The sequence below is a fragment of the Antedon bifida genome, chromosome 4, assembly GCF_963402885.1.
Source record: "Antedon bifida chromosome 4, ecAntBifi1.1, whole genome shotgun sequence".
Classification (NCBI taxonomy): domain Eukaryota; kingdom Metazoa; phylum Echinodermata; class Crinoidea; order Comatulida; family Antedonidae; genus Antedon; species Antedon bifida.
Genome location: NC_136229.1, coordinates 27,474,616 through 27,488,117, shown reverse-complemented (window position 1 = coordinate 27,488,117; position 13,502 = coordinate 27,474,616). Strand labels below are relative to the sequence as shown.

The window sequence follows — 13,502 nt, the reverse complement described above, 5'->3', positions numbered from 1 at the left end:
ATGACTTTTGGTTTTTAATCTATGATCAATCATTGAAATTCATAAAATCGTGCGTAACTTACGCTGCGCAACTCCGAAATCGTCGAAAAGCTTGGCTGCACATCTACAGCTATAGGTCAATCTTATGACAAAGTTATACAATCTTATGTAGGCCAGAATTAGAGATATGCGTGCAACAAAATTCGTGGAAAGAAAAAAGAACATAGAAAAAAAAAAAAAAAAAAAAAAAAAAGATCCTGACAATAACAAGGGGTTATCCGCCAAGTGCGGATAACCAAAAAAAAAAAAAAAAAGATCCTGACAATAACAAGGGGTTATCCGCCAAGTGCGGATAACCAAAAAGATATTTACAATCACAAGGGTTATCCGCAACTTCTAAGTTGCGGATAACCAACTAGATTTGAACTCGTCACTTTGACGAGTTCGGGTTATCCGCGCAAACGCAACATGCACATACTTTAAACTATGAACCTCGACAATTATTATGCCATCCTATGACATGAAATAAATATGTTGAAAGTGCTGAATTGTACCTATTTTGTAGCATACACCATATTACAGTATTTTACAGAATAAACTGTATATGTTATATACAGTGTAGCATAGACAAAATTACGAGACCCATCTTTTAAATCCAATTTTTAACACGATGACGTCATCAAATTTACATATAAAGATAAGAATTTTAGAAGATAATTATCTAAAAATTTACATTAAAACAAATTTGAAGAATTTTGGGCACGTAAAAGTGAGATGCGCTCTCGTTTAAACGCAATGAACTTTTACGCAAGAGATGAAAATATGACTTTTTGAAATCAACTGGCCATATGATGACGTCACAACATCTGATTGGCAAAATATTGACGTCATAAAAATTAAAATATTTTTAATTCATGCGAAAGATAGTTGATTAACGTAGACAATATTAAAATTTCGAGGGAAATGGAATACGTATAACCGAGAAGCGCTTTGTTGAATTTGATGAGCAATAACGATAGAGTAAAAAATCCTATATTTTACATTCGTGTGGCCATACGATGACGTCATAACATCCGAGTGGTAAAGGTTCTGCATGAATTCATATCTACAACATATCTGCTTACATATTAAATTTAAAAAATTGGGGGTCGTGGATGATCCTGAGGAGCTATAATAGATTAAAAATAGGCTTAATTTTGACAATATGTTGTCACTTTTGCAACTAAAACGCGTGCAAATGGTCTAAATCAACGTTTTCGTATGACGTCATTTTAATTTGAAATGATGTAAATCTTTTTTAAAATGACTAAGAAAGGCTGTAAAATCATAATTCAAGAAAAAAACACATGATTTTCATGCTCCGTGCGCACCTTACGCGTAATTTTTTTCGCGCGCGTGGAAATTTTTGACATGTTTAAAATGTCATGATCAGCGTAGAAAGTTGATTAGAAATTAATTTTGCGCATTTTGAAACTTTAAATGCGCGTGCGCGCGTAACTTCTTGTTAAACATGCCATTTTTAATCCATAGAAAGTTTGCCCTTGATATGACTTAAATTTTCACCAAGTGTCAATACAAAATGACTTTTGGTTTATAATCTATGACCAAACATTGAAATTCATAAAATCGCGCGTAACTTACGCTACGCGACTCTAACGTCATATAACGAAGTTTCCTGCACATCTACAGCTACAGATCAATCTTATGACAAAGTTATACAATCTTATGTTGACAAGGGTGAGAGATATGCGTGCAACAAAATTCCGGGAAAGAAAGAAGAACAAAGATGATGAAAAACTAGATTTGAACTCGTCACTTTGACGAGTTCGGGTTATCCGCGCAAACGCAACATGCACATACTTTAAACTATATGAACCTCGACAATTTTTATGCCATCCTATGACACGAAATAAATATGTTTACAGTGCTAAATTGTACCTATTTTGTAGCATACATCATATTACAGTATTTACAGAATACACTGTATATGTTATATACAGTGTAGCATAGACGAAATTACGAGACCCATCTTTTAAATCCAATTATTAACACGATGACATCATCAAATTAACATATAAAATAACAATTTTAGAAGATAATTATCTAATTAATTACATTAATACAAATTTGAAGAATTTTGGGCACGTAAAAGTGAGATGCGCTCTCATTTAAACGCAATGAACTTTTATGCAAGAGATGAAAATATGACTTTTTGAATTCAACTGGCCATATGACGTCGTCATGACATCTGATTGGTAAAATATTCACATGAATTCGTATCTACAATCCAATAGCTTTCAGAAAACGTTTTAATCATGATTATCACTTTTTATTCTGACGAGCTATAACAGATTGAAATTTACTGTAAAGATGAAATTGAGTGACCCACGTTATTTACATTTTTAGACATGATGACGTTATAAAAATGAAAATATTTTTAACTCATACAAAAGATAGTTGATTGACCTAGACAGTATTAAAATATCGAAGGAAATGGAATACGTATAAGCGAGATGCGCTCTATTTAATGTGATGAGCAATAACGAAAGAGTAAAAAATCCTATATTTTACATTCGTGTGGCCATACGATGATGTCATAACATCCGAGGGGTAAAGATTCTGCATGAATTCATATCTACAACATATCTGCTTACATATTAAATTAAAAAAATTGGGGGTCGTGGATGATCCTGAAGAGCTATAATAGATTCAAAATAGACATAATTTTGACAATATTTTGTCACTTTTCCAACTAAAATGCGCGCAAATGGTCTAAATCAACATGTTCGTATGACGTCATTTTAATTTGAAATGATGTCAATCTTTTTTAAAATGACTAGGTAAGGCTGTAAAATCATAATTTAAGAGAAAAACACATGATTTTAATGCTCCGTGCGCACCTTACGCGTAATTTTTTTCGTGCGCGTGGGAATTTTTGACATGCTCAAAATGTCATGATCAGCGTAGAAAGTTGATTAGAAATTAATTTTGCGCATTTTGAAATTTTAAATGCGCGTGCGCGCGTAACTTCTTGTGAAACATGTTATTTTTAATCCATAGAAAGTTTGCCCTTGATATGACTTAAATTTTCACCAAGTGTCAATACAAAATGACTTTTGGTTTATAATCTATGACCAATCATTGAAATTCATAAAATTGTGCGTAACTTGCGCTACGCGACTCTAACGTCATATAACAAAGTTTCCTGCACATCTACAGCTACAGGTCAATCTTATGACAAAGTTATACAATCTTATGTTGACAAGGATGACAGATATGCATGCAACAAAATTCCGGGAAAGAAAGAAGAACAAAGAAGATGAAAAAAAAAAAAGATATTTACAATAACAAGGGTTATCCGCAAAACCTTACGGTTGCGGATAACCAACTAGATTTGAACTCGTCACTTTGACGAGTTCGGGTTTTCCGCGCAAACGTAACATGCACATACTTTAAACTATATGAACCTCGACAATTATTATGCCATCATATGACATGAATTAAGTATGTTTACAGTGCTGAATTGTACCTATTTGGTAGCATACAGCATATTACAGTACAGTATTTACAGAATACACTGTATATGTTATATACAGTGTAGCATAGACAAAATTACGAGACCCATCTTTTAAATCCAATTATTAACACGATGACGTCATCAAATTGACATATAAAGATAACTATTTTAGAAGATAATTATCTAAATAATTACATTAATACAAATTTGAAGAATTTTGGGCACGTAAAAGTGAGATGCGCTCTCGTTTAAACGCAATGAACTTTTACGCAAGAGATGAAAATATGACTTTTTTAATTCAACTGGCCATATGATGACGTCACAACATCTGATTGGCAAAATATTCACATGAATTCCTATCTACAATCCAATAGCTTCCAGAAAACGTTTTAATCATGATTATCACATTTTATTCTAACGAGCTGTAAAGATAAAAATAAGTGACCCACGTTATTTACATTTTTAGACATGATGACGTCATAAAAATTAAAATATTTTTAACTCATGCGAAAGATAGTTGATTGACCTAGATAGTATTAAAACATCTGAGGAAATGGAATACGTATAAGCGAGATGCGCTCTATTTAATGTGATGAGCAATAACGAAAGAGTAAAAAATCCTATATTTTACATTCGTGTGGCCATACGATGACGTCATAACATCCAAGGGGTAAAGATTCTGCATGAATTCATATCTACAACATATCTGCTAACATATTAAATTAAAAAAATTGGGGGTCATGGATGATCCTGAGGAGCTATAATAGATTAAAAATAGGCATAATTTTGACAATATGTTGTCACTTTTGCAACTAAAACGCGCGCAAATTGTCTAAATCAACGTGTTCGTATGACGTCATTTTAATTTGAAATGATGTCAATCTTTTTTAAAATGACTACGATAGGCTGTAAAATCACAATTCAAGAGAAAAACACATAATTTTCATGCTCCGCGCGCACCTTACGCTTAATTTTTTTCGCGCGCGTGGGAATTTTTGACATGCTCAAAATGTCATGATCAGTGTAGAAAGTTGATTAGAAATTAATTTTGCGCATTTTGAAATTTTAAATGCGCGTGCACGCGTAACTTCTTGTGAAACATGCCATTTTTAATCCATAGAAAGTTGACCCATGATATGAATTATAATTTTATTAAGTTTCATGAAAGAATATTTGTTGGTTCTAAAGTTATGATCAATTATAGAAATTCATAAAATCGCGCGTAACTTACGCAACGCGGATCTGACATCATCGAAAAGCTTTTTACCAAGTTATACAAAGTTATGTTCACAAGCAATAGGGGATATGCTGTAGACAAAAATCCGGGAAAGAAAGAAGAATAACAAAGAAGATGAAAAAAAAAGATATTTACAATCACATGGGTTATCCGCAACTAAGTTGCGGATAACCAAAAAAGATATTTACAATCACATGGGTTATCCTGCAACTAAGTTGCGGATAACCAAAAAAAAAAAAAAAAAAAAAGATCCTGACAATAACAAGGGGTTATCCGCCAAGTGCGGATAACCAACTAGATTTGAACTCGTCACTACGTACGAGTTAGGTTATCCGCAGCGCAAACGCCGGTTAGCCATATTCATGCATGATTCGATATCTACAACTCATCTACTTCCAAAATCTGTAATTTTAAAAAAGTTCACAACGTAGTTTAGAATCTATGACTTTTTAAAAAAAGGCATAATTTTCACGAATTTTTTAACTTTTTCATCAAAAACGCTCGCAAATTTTTCAATTCTACGTGCTCGTATGACGTGATTTTAAGTCGAAATTGTTTGAAAGTTAGTAAATTTACTAAAAAAGACAGGAAAAAAAAAATCAAGCAAAACAATAATGTTTTTGCGCTACGTGCGCACATGCGCGTAAAAAAAATTAATTTGGGTAGAGAATTCTATAATTCTGTAGTTACTGGCAGTAATTATATTTTGTTCACTCTAGAACCTGTTTGTGCAATTATTTAGCATGCGCGCGTAACTTTTTGCGCAATCTGCCATTTTTAATCCATAGAAAGTTTGCGCTTGATATGACTTAAATTTTCACCAAGTTTCAATACAAAATGACTTTTGGTTTTTAATCTATGATCAATCATTGAAATTTATAAAATCGCGCGTAACTTACGCTGCGCAACTCCGAAATCGTCGAAAAGCTTGGCTGCACATCTACAGCTATAGGTCAATCTTATGACAACGTTATACAATCTTATGTTGGCCAGAATTAGAGATATGCGACCAACAAAATTCGTGGAAAAAAAGAACATAGAAAAAAAAAAAACTAAATTTGAACTCGTCACTACGTACGAGTTAGGTTATCCGCAGCGCAAACGCCGGTTAGCCATATTCATGCATGATTCGATATCTACAACTCATCTACTTCCAAAATCTGTAATTTTAAAAAAGTTCACAACGTAGTTTAGAATCTATGACTTTTTAAAAAAAGGCATAATTTTCACGAATTTTTTAACTTTTTCATCAAAAACGCTCGCAAATTTTTCAATTCTACGTGCTCGTATGACGTGATTTTAAGTCGAAATTGTTTGAAAGTTGGTAAATTTACTAAAAAAGACAGGAAAAACAAAAATCAAGCAAAAAAATAATGTTTTTGCGCTACGTGCGCACATACGCGTAAAAAAATGCGCACGCGTGGGAATTTTTGAAATGCTCAAAATCACATGAAACGCGTAGAAAATTGATTAGAAGTTGATTTTTCGCATTTTAAAATTTTAAACACGCGTGCGCGCTTAACTTTTTGAGCAAGCTGCCATTTTTAATCCATAGAAAGTTTGCGCTTAATATGACTTAAATTTTCACCAAGTTTCAATACAAAATAACTTTTGGTTTTTATTCTATGATCAATCATTGAAATTCATAAAATCGCGCGTAATTTACGCTGCGCAACTCCGAAATCGTCGAAAAGCTTGGCTGCACATCTACAGCTATAGGTCAATCTTATGACAAAGTTATACAATCTTATGTTGGCCAGAATTAGAGATATGCGACCAACAAAATTCGTGGAAAGAAAGAAGAACATAGAAAAACTAGATTTGAACTCGTCACTTTGACGAGTTCGGGTTATCCGCGCAAACGCAACATGCACATACTTTAAACTATATGAACTTCGACAATTGTTATGCCATCCTATGACATAAATTAAGTATGTTTACAGTGTTGAATTGTACCTATTTTGTAGCATACAGCATATTACAGTATTTACAGAATACATTGTATGTTATATACAGTGTAGCATAGACGAAATTACGAGACCCATCTATTAAATCCAATTATTAACACGATGACGTCATCAAATTGACATATAAGGAAAACAATTTTTGAAGATAATTATCTAAATAATTACATTAATACAAATTTGAAGAATTTTGGGCACATAAAAGAGAGATGCGCTCTCGTTTAAACGCAATGAACTTTTACGCAAGAGATGAAAATATGACTTTTAGAATTCAACTGGCCATATGATGACGTCACAACATCTGATTGGCAAAATATTCACATGAATTCGTATCTACAATCCAATAGCTTCCAGAAAACGTTTTAATCATGATTATCACTTTTTATTCTGACGAGCTATAACAGATTGAAATTTACTGTAAAGATGAAAATAGGGGACCCACGTTATTTACATTTTTAAACATGATGACGTCATAAAAATTAAAATATTTTTAACTCATGCGAAAGATGCGCTCTATTTAATGTGATGAGCAATAACGAAAGAGTAAAAAATCCTATATTTTAGATTCGTGTGGCCATACGATGACATCATAACACCCGAGGGATAAAGATTCTGCATGAATTCATATCTACAACATATCTGCTTACATATTAAATTAAAAAAATTGGGTGTCATGGATGATCCTGAGGAGCTATAATGGATTCAAAATAGGCATAATTTTGACAATATGTTGTCATTTTTGTAACTAAAACGCGCGCAAATTGTCTAAATCAACGTTTTAATTTGAAATGATGTCAATCTTTTTTAAAATGATTAGGAAAAATGTAAAATCATAATTCAAGAGAAAAACACATGATTTTCATGCTCCGTGCGCACCTTACACGTAATTTTTTTAGCGCGTGGGAATTTTTGACATGCTCAAAATGTCATGATCAGCGTAGAAAGTTGATTAGAAATTAATTTTGCGCATTTTGAAATTTTAAATGCGCGTGCGCGCGTAACTTCTTGTGAAACATGCCATTTTTAATCCATAGAAAGTTCGCCCTTGATATGAATTAAATTTTCACCAAGTGTCAATACAAAATGACTTTTGGTTTATAATCTATGATCAATCATTAAAATCTACAGCTACAGGTCACAGTCAATCTTATGACAAAGTTATGCAATCTTATGTTGACCATAATTAGAGATACGCTGCGAACAAAATTCCGGGAAAGAAAGAAGAATAACAAAGAAGATGATGAAGATGAAAAAAAAGATAACCAAAAAAAAAAAAAAAAAAAAAAAGATCCTGACAATAACAAGGGGTTATCCGCCAAGTGCGGATAACCAAAAAAAAAAAAACTAGATTTGAACTCGTCACTACGGACGAGTTAGGTTATCCGCAGCGCAAACGCCACGTGCACGTCATACGTTAGAATATTGCGCACAGTATAACGATTATGCCATTGAAAAAATGTTAGTGCCCTCTCTATTTTATTTTCACGTCTAAGTATATACAGTATACACTATATACTGTTTACGTACTACATACAGTGAAGAATAGGTGAAAATAAGTGGCCAAAGTTATTGACGCTTTTGGACATGATGACGTCATCACAATTTTGAAAACGGTATATCATGCGAAATATAATTGATTGGCCTAGACAATATAAAAAAATGGGGGAAAATGGAATACGGATAAGTGGAGATGCGCTCTATTAAATGTGATGAACTATGACGAAAGAGACAAAAATCCGCTATTTTATATTCGAGTGGCCATACGATGACGTCACTATGTCCAGTTAGCCATATCGATGCATGATTCTATATCTACAACTCATCAACTTCCATAATATGTAATACAAAATAAACTTCATCATGTAGTTTAGAATCTATGACTGTTTAAAAAAAGGCATAATTTTGACGAATTTTTGAACTTTTTTATCAAAAACGCACGCAAATTATCCAATTCCACGTGCTCGTATGACGTAATTTTAAGTCGAAATTGTTTAAAAGTTGGTAAAATTACTAGAAAAGGCTGAAAAAACATAAATCACGCGAAAAAATTATATTTTTGCGCTACATGCGCACGCGCGCGTAAAATTATTGCGCGTGCGTGGGAATTTTTGAAATGCTCAAAATGACATAAAACGCGTAGAAAGTTGATTAGAAGTTGATTTTTCGTATTTTGAAATTTTAAACGCGCGTGCGCGCGTAACTTTCTGTGAATTATGCCATTTTTAATCCATAGAAAGTTTGCCCATGATATGACTTAAATGTTCACCAAGTGTCATTACAAAATGACTTTTGGTTTTCAGTCTATGTTAAATACGCAAAATTCATCAAATCGCGCGTAGCTTACGCTGCGCGACTCTAAAGTAAAAAAACGAACTGTCCTGCACTTCTACAGATAGAGGTAAATCTTCTGACAAAGTTATACGATGTAATGTTGATCAGAATTTGAGATACACGTGACACAAAATTCTGGGAAAGAAAGAAGAATAACATAGAAAAAAAAAAAAAAAAAAAAAAAAAAGATCCTGACAATAACAAGGGGTTATCCGCCAAGTGCGGATAACCAAAAAGATCCTGACAATGACAAGGGGTTATCCGCACTAGACATGAAACTCGTCACTTTGACGAGTTAGTTATCCGCACGACAAACGCCACATGCACGTCATACGTTGGTATATTGCACACAGAAAAAGATTATGGCATTATGACCTGAACTGAAGAATATGATATGTTGTTATTGCTGAATTCTATTAATTTGATTCATATATAGTATACACAGTTAAATCTGTATTCATATCACATACAGTGTAGAATAGGTGAAATTACGGGACCCGCTATTTATTGCAATTTTTGACATGTTGACGGTTTTAAAATGAAACGCAAAGGTAGCAATTTTGGAAGGAAATTATCTCAGCAACAACATATTAACGTGTAGAAGAAATTTAAATACTTAAAATATTAATACGCGCTCTTTTAAATGTAATTAATTATGACGCAAAAGAGGAAAATACGACTTTTTTTATTTAACTGGCCATATGATGACGTTACAACATCCGATTGGCAAAATTTTCACATGATTTTGTATCTATAATCCAATAGCTTCCAGAAAACATTTTAATCGTGATTATCACATTTTATTCTTACGACCTATAACAGATTAAAATTTACTGTAAAGATGAAATTAATACCACACGTAATTTAAATTTTTAGGCATGATGACGTCAAAAAAATTAAAATATTTTTAACTCATGCAAGAGATATTTGATTGACCTAGAAAATATCAAAATCAGGGTGAAAATGGAAAATGGATAAGTGGAGATGCGCTCTATTAAATGTTATGACCTATTACGAAAGACAAAAAAATCCTAAATTTTATATTCGCGTGGCCATACGATGACGTCACAACATCTGATTGGCAAAATATTTACATGAATTTGTATCTAAAATCCAATAGCTTCCAGAAAACGTTTTAATCATGATTATCACTTTTTATTCTGACGAGCTATAACAGATTGAAATTTACTGTAAAGATGAAAATAGGTGACCCACGTTATTTACATTTTTAGACATGATGACGTCATAAAAATTAAAATATTTTTAACTCATGCGAAAGATAGTTGATTGACCTAGACAGTATTAAAATATCTGAGGAAATGGAATACGTATAAGCGAGATGCGCTCTATTTAATGTGATGAGCAATAACGAAAGAGTAAAAAATTCTATATTTTACATTCGTGTGGCCATACGATGACGTCATAACATCCGAGTGGTAAAGATTCTGCATGAATTTATATCTACACCATATCTGCTTACATATTAAATTAAAAAATTTGAGGGTCGTGGATTATCCTGAGGAGCTATAATAGATTAAAAATAGGCAAAATTTTGACAATATTTTGTCACTTTTGCAACTAAAACACGCGCAAATGGTCTAAATCAACGTGTTCGTATGACGTCATTTTAATTTGAAATGATGTCAATCTTTTTTAAATGACTAGGAAAGGCTAAAAAATCACAATTGAAGAGAAAAACACATGATTTTCATGCTCCGTGCGCACCTTACGCGTAAAATTTTTCGCGCGCGCGGGAATTTTTGATCAGCGCAGAAAGTTGATTAGAAATTATTTTTGCGCATTTTGAAACTTTAAATGCGCGTGCGCGCGTAACTTCTTGTAAAACATGCCATTTTTAATCCATAGAAAGTTTGCCCTTGATATGACTTAAATTTTCACCAAGTGTCCATACAAAATGACTTTTATTTTTTAGTCTATGATAAATCATTGAAATTCATAAAATCGCGCGTAAGTCACTTTGCGCAACTCTGACGTCATTCAAAATATGGAGGTGCACAACTTCAGGTAAATGTCCATATAATGACAAAGTTATGCAAAAGATATATTTACAAGAAATAGGGGATATGCTGCTCACAAAAATCCGGGAAAGAAAGAAGAACTAGACATGAAACTCGTCACTTTGACGAGTTAGAATATCCGCACGACAAACGCCACGTGCACGCACACAGAAAAAAGATTATGGCGTTATGACCTGAACTGAAGAATATGATATGTTTTTATTGCTTAATTCTGTTATTTTGTGTCATATAGTATACACAGTATAATCTGTATACATATCACATACAGTGTAGAATAGGTTAAATTACGGGACCCGCTATTTATTCCAATTTTTAACATGGTTTCAAAATGAAACACTAAGATAGCAAATTCGGAATGAAATGATATTAGCAAGAACATATTAGCGTGTAGAAGAAATTTGAATATGTGAAATATTGATGTGCGTCCTTTTAAATGTGATGAACTATTAACTATTATTAAGTATGTTTTTAACGATACGTGCGAACAGCACGTATAAGAATTTTTGATATGCTCAAAATGACAAGAAACGCGTAGAAAGTTGATTAGAAATTGATTTTTCGCATTTCAAAATTTTAAACGTGCATGCGCACGTAACTTCGTGTAAAACATGCCATTTTTAGTGCACAAAAAGTTAGCGCAAGATATAAATTAAACTTTTGCTAAGTTTCAATTTAAATTGTTATATGGTTTTCAATCTATGTTAAATACGCGAAATTCATAGAATCACTCGTAAGTCACGTTGCGCATTTCTGACGTCATTGACAATAGGAGGTGCACAACTTCACGTGAATGCCCATATGTTGCCAAAGTTATGAAATGTTTTGTTTACAAGTTTTTGAGATACGCGACTTCTTGTAAAACATGCCATTTTTAGTACACAAAAAGTTTACCCTTGATAAGAATTAACCTTACACCAAGTTTCAATTAATAATCACTTTTAGTTTTTATCGTATGATAAATCATTGTAATTTATAAAATCGCGCGCAAGTCACGTTGCGCAACTCTGACGTCATTCAAAAATAGGAGGTGCACAACTTTACGTAAATGTCCATATGATGACAAAGTTATGAAATATTATGTTTACAAGTTTTTGAGATACGCGAGACACAAAAATGGAGGAGAAAGAAAGAAGAATAATATAAAGAAAAAAAAGATCCAGGACGGTTACAAGGAGTTATCCGCTCAATGCGGATAACTAATTATCCGCTCAATGCGGATAACTAAAAATGATTTTTACAATCACAAGGGTTATCCGCAACTTCTAAGTTGCGGATAACCAAAAAAAAAAAAAAAAGTAACAGGACGATTACAAGGAGTTATCCGCTACTAAGCGGATAACTAACTAGACATGAAACTCGTCACTTTGACGAGTTAGTTATCCGCACCACGACAAACGCCTTGTGCACGTCATACGTTGGAATATTGCACACAGATAAAGATTATGGCATTATGACAAGAACTGAAGAATATGATATGCTGTTAGTGCTGAATTCTGTCAATTTTGTGTCATATAGTATATACAGTGCAAACAGTATAATCTGTATACATATTACATACAGTGTAGAATAGATGAAATTACGGGACCCGCCATTTATTCCAATTTTTAACATGGCGACGGTATCAAAATGAAACACTTAGATAGCAATTTCAGAAGGAAATTATCTCGGGAACAACATATTAACGTGTAGGAGAAATTTGAATACGTAAAATATAGATGCGCACCCTTTTAAATGTGATGAACTATTACGCAAAATATGAAAATACGACTTTTTTTATTCAACTGGCCATATGATGACGTCACAACATCCGATTGGCAAAATGTTTACATGAATTCGTATCTACAATCCAATAGCTTCCAGAAAACGTTTTAATCATGATTATCACTTTTTTTTCTGACGAGCTATAACAGATTGAAATTTACTGTAAAGATGAAAATATGTGACCCACGTTATTTACATTTTTAGACATGATGACGTCAAAAAAATTAAAAAATTTTTAACTCCTGCGAAAGATAGTTGATTGACGTAGACAATATTAAAATCTCGGGAGAAATGAAATACGTATAAGGGAGATGCGCTCTGTTGAATGTGATGAGCAATAACAAAAGAGACAAAAATCCTATATTTTACATTCATGTGGCCATACGATGACGTCATGACATCCGAGAGGTAAAAATTCTGCATGAATTCATATCTACAACATATCTGCTTACATATTAAATTAAAAAAATTGGGGGTCATGGATGATCCTGAGGAGCTATAATAAATTCAAAATTGGCATTATTTTGACAATATTTATAACTTTTTCAACTAAAACACGTGCAAATGGTATAAATCAACGTGTTCATATGACGTCCCGAGAACTACTTGCGAATTTTTTCGCAAGTATTCTCAAATGTACTTAGTATAAAGTACAAATTACGTCAGAGTAGGGC

The 13,502-nt window shown here is 32.9% G+C and overlaps 2 protein-coding genes across 2 annotated transcripts in view; both read right to left on the bottom strand.

Annotated features, from left to right (window-relative positions):
• LOC144839856 (fibrinogen-like protein A) overlaps window positions 1-13,502 on the bottom strand; it is a 77,896-nt gene that overhangs the window by 28,503 nt on the left and 35,891 nt on the right. The window lies entirely within an intron of this gene.
• LOC144839870 (fibrinogen-like protein A) overlaps window positions 1-13,502 on the bottom strand; it is a 30,766-nt gene that overhangs the window by 13,065 nt on the left and 4,199 nt on the right. The window lies entirely within an intron of this gene.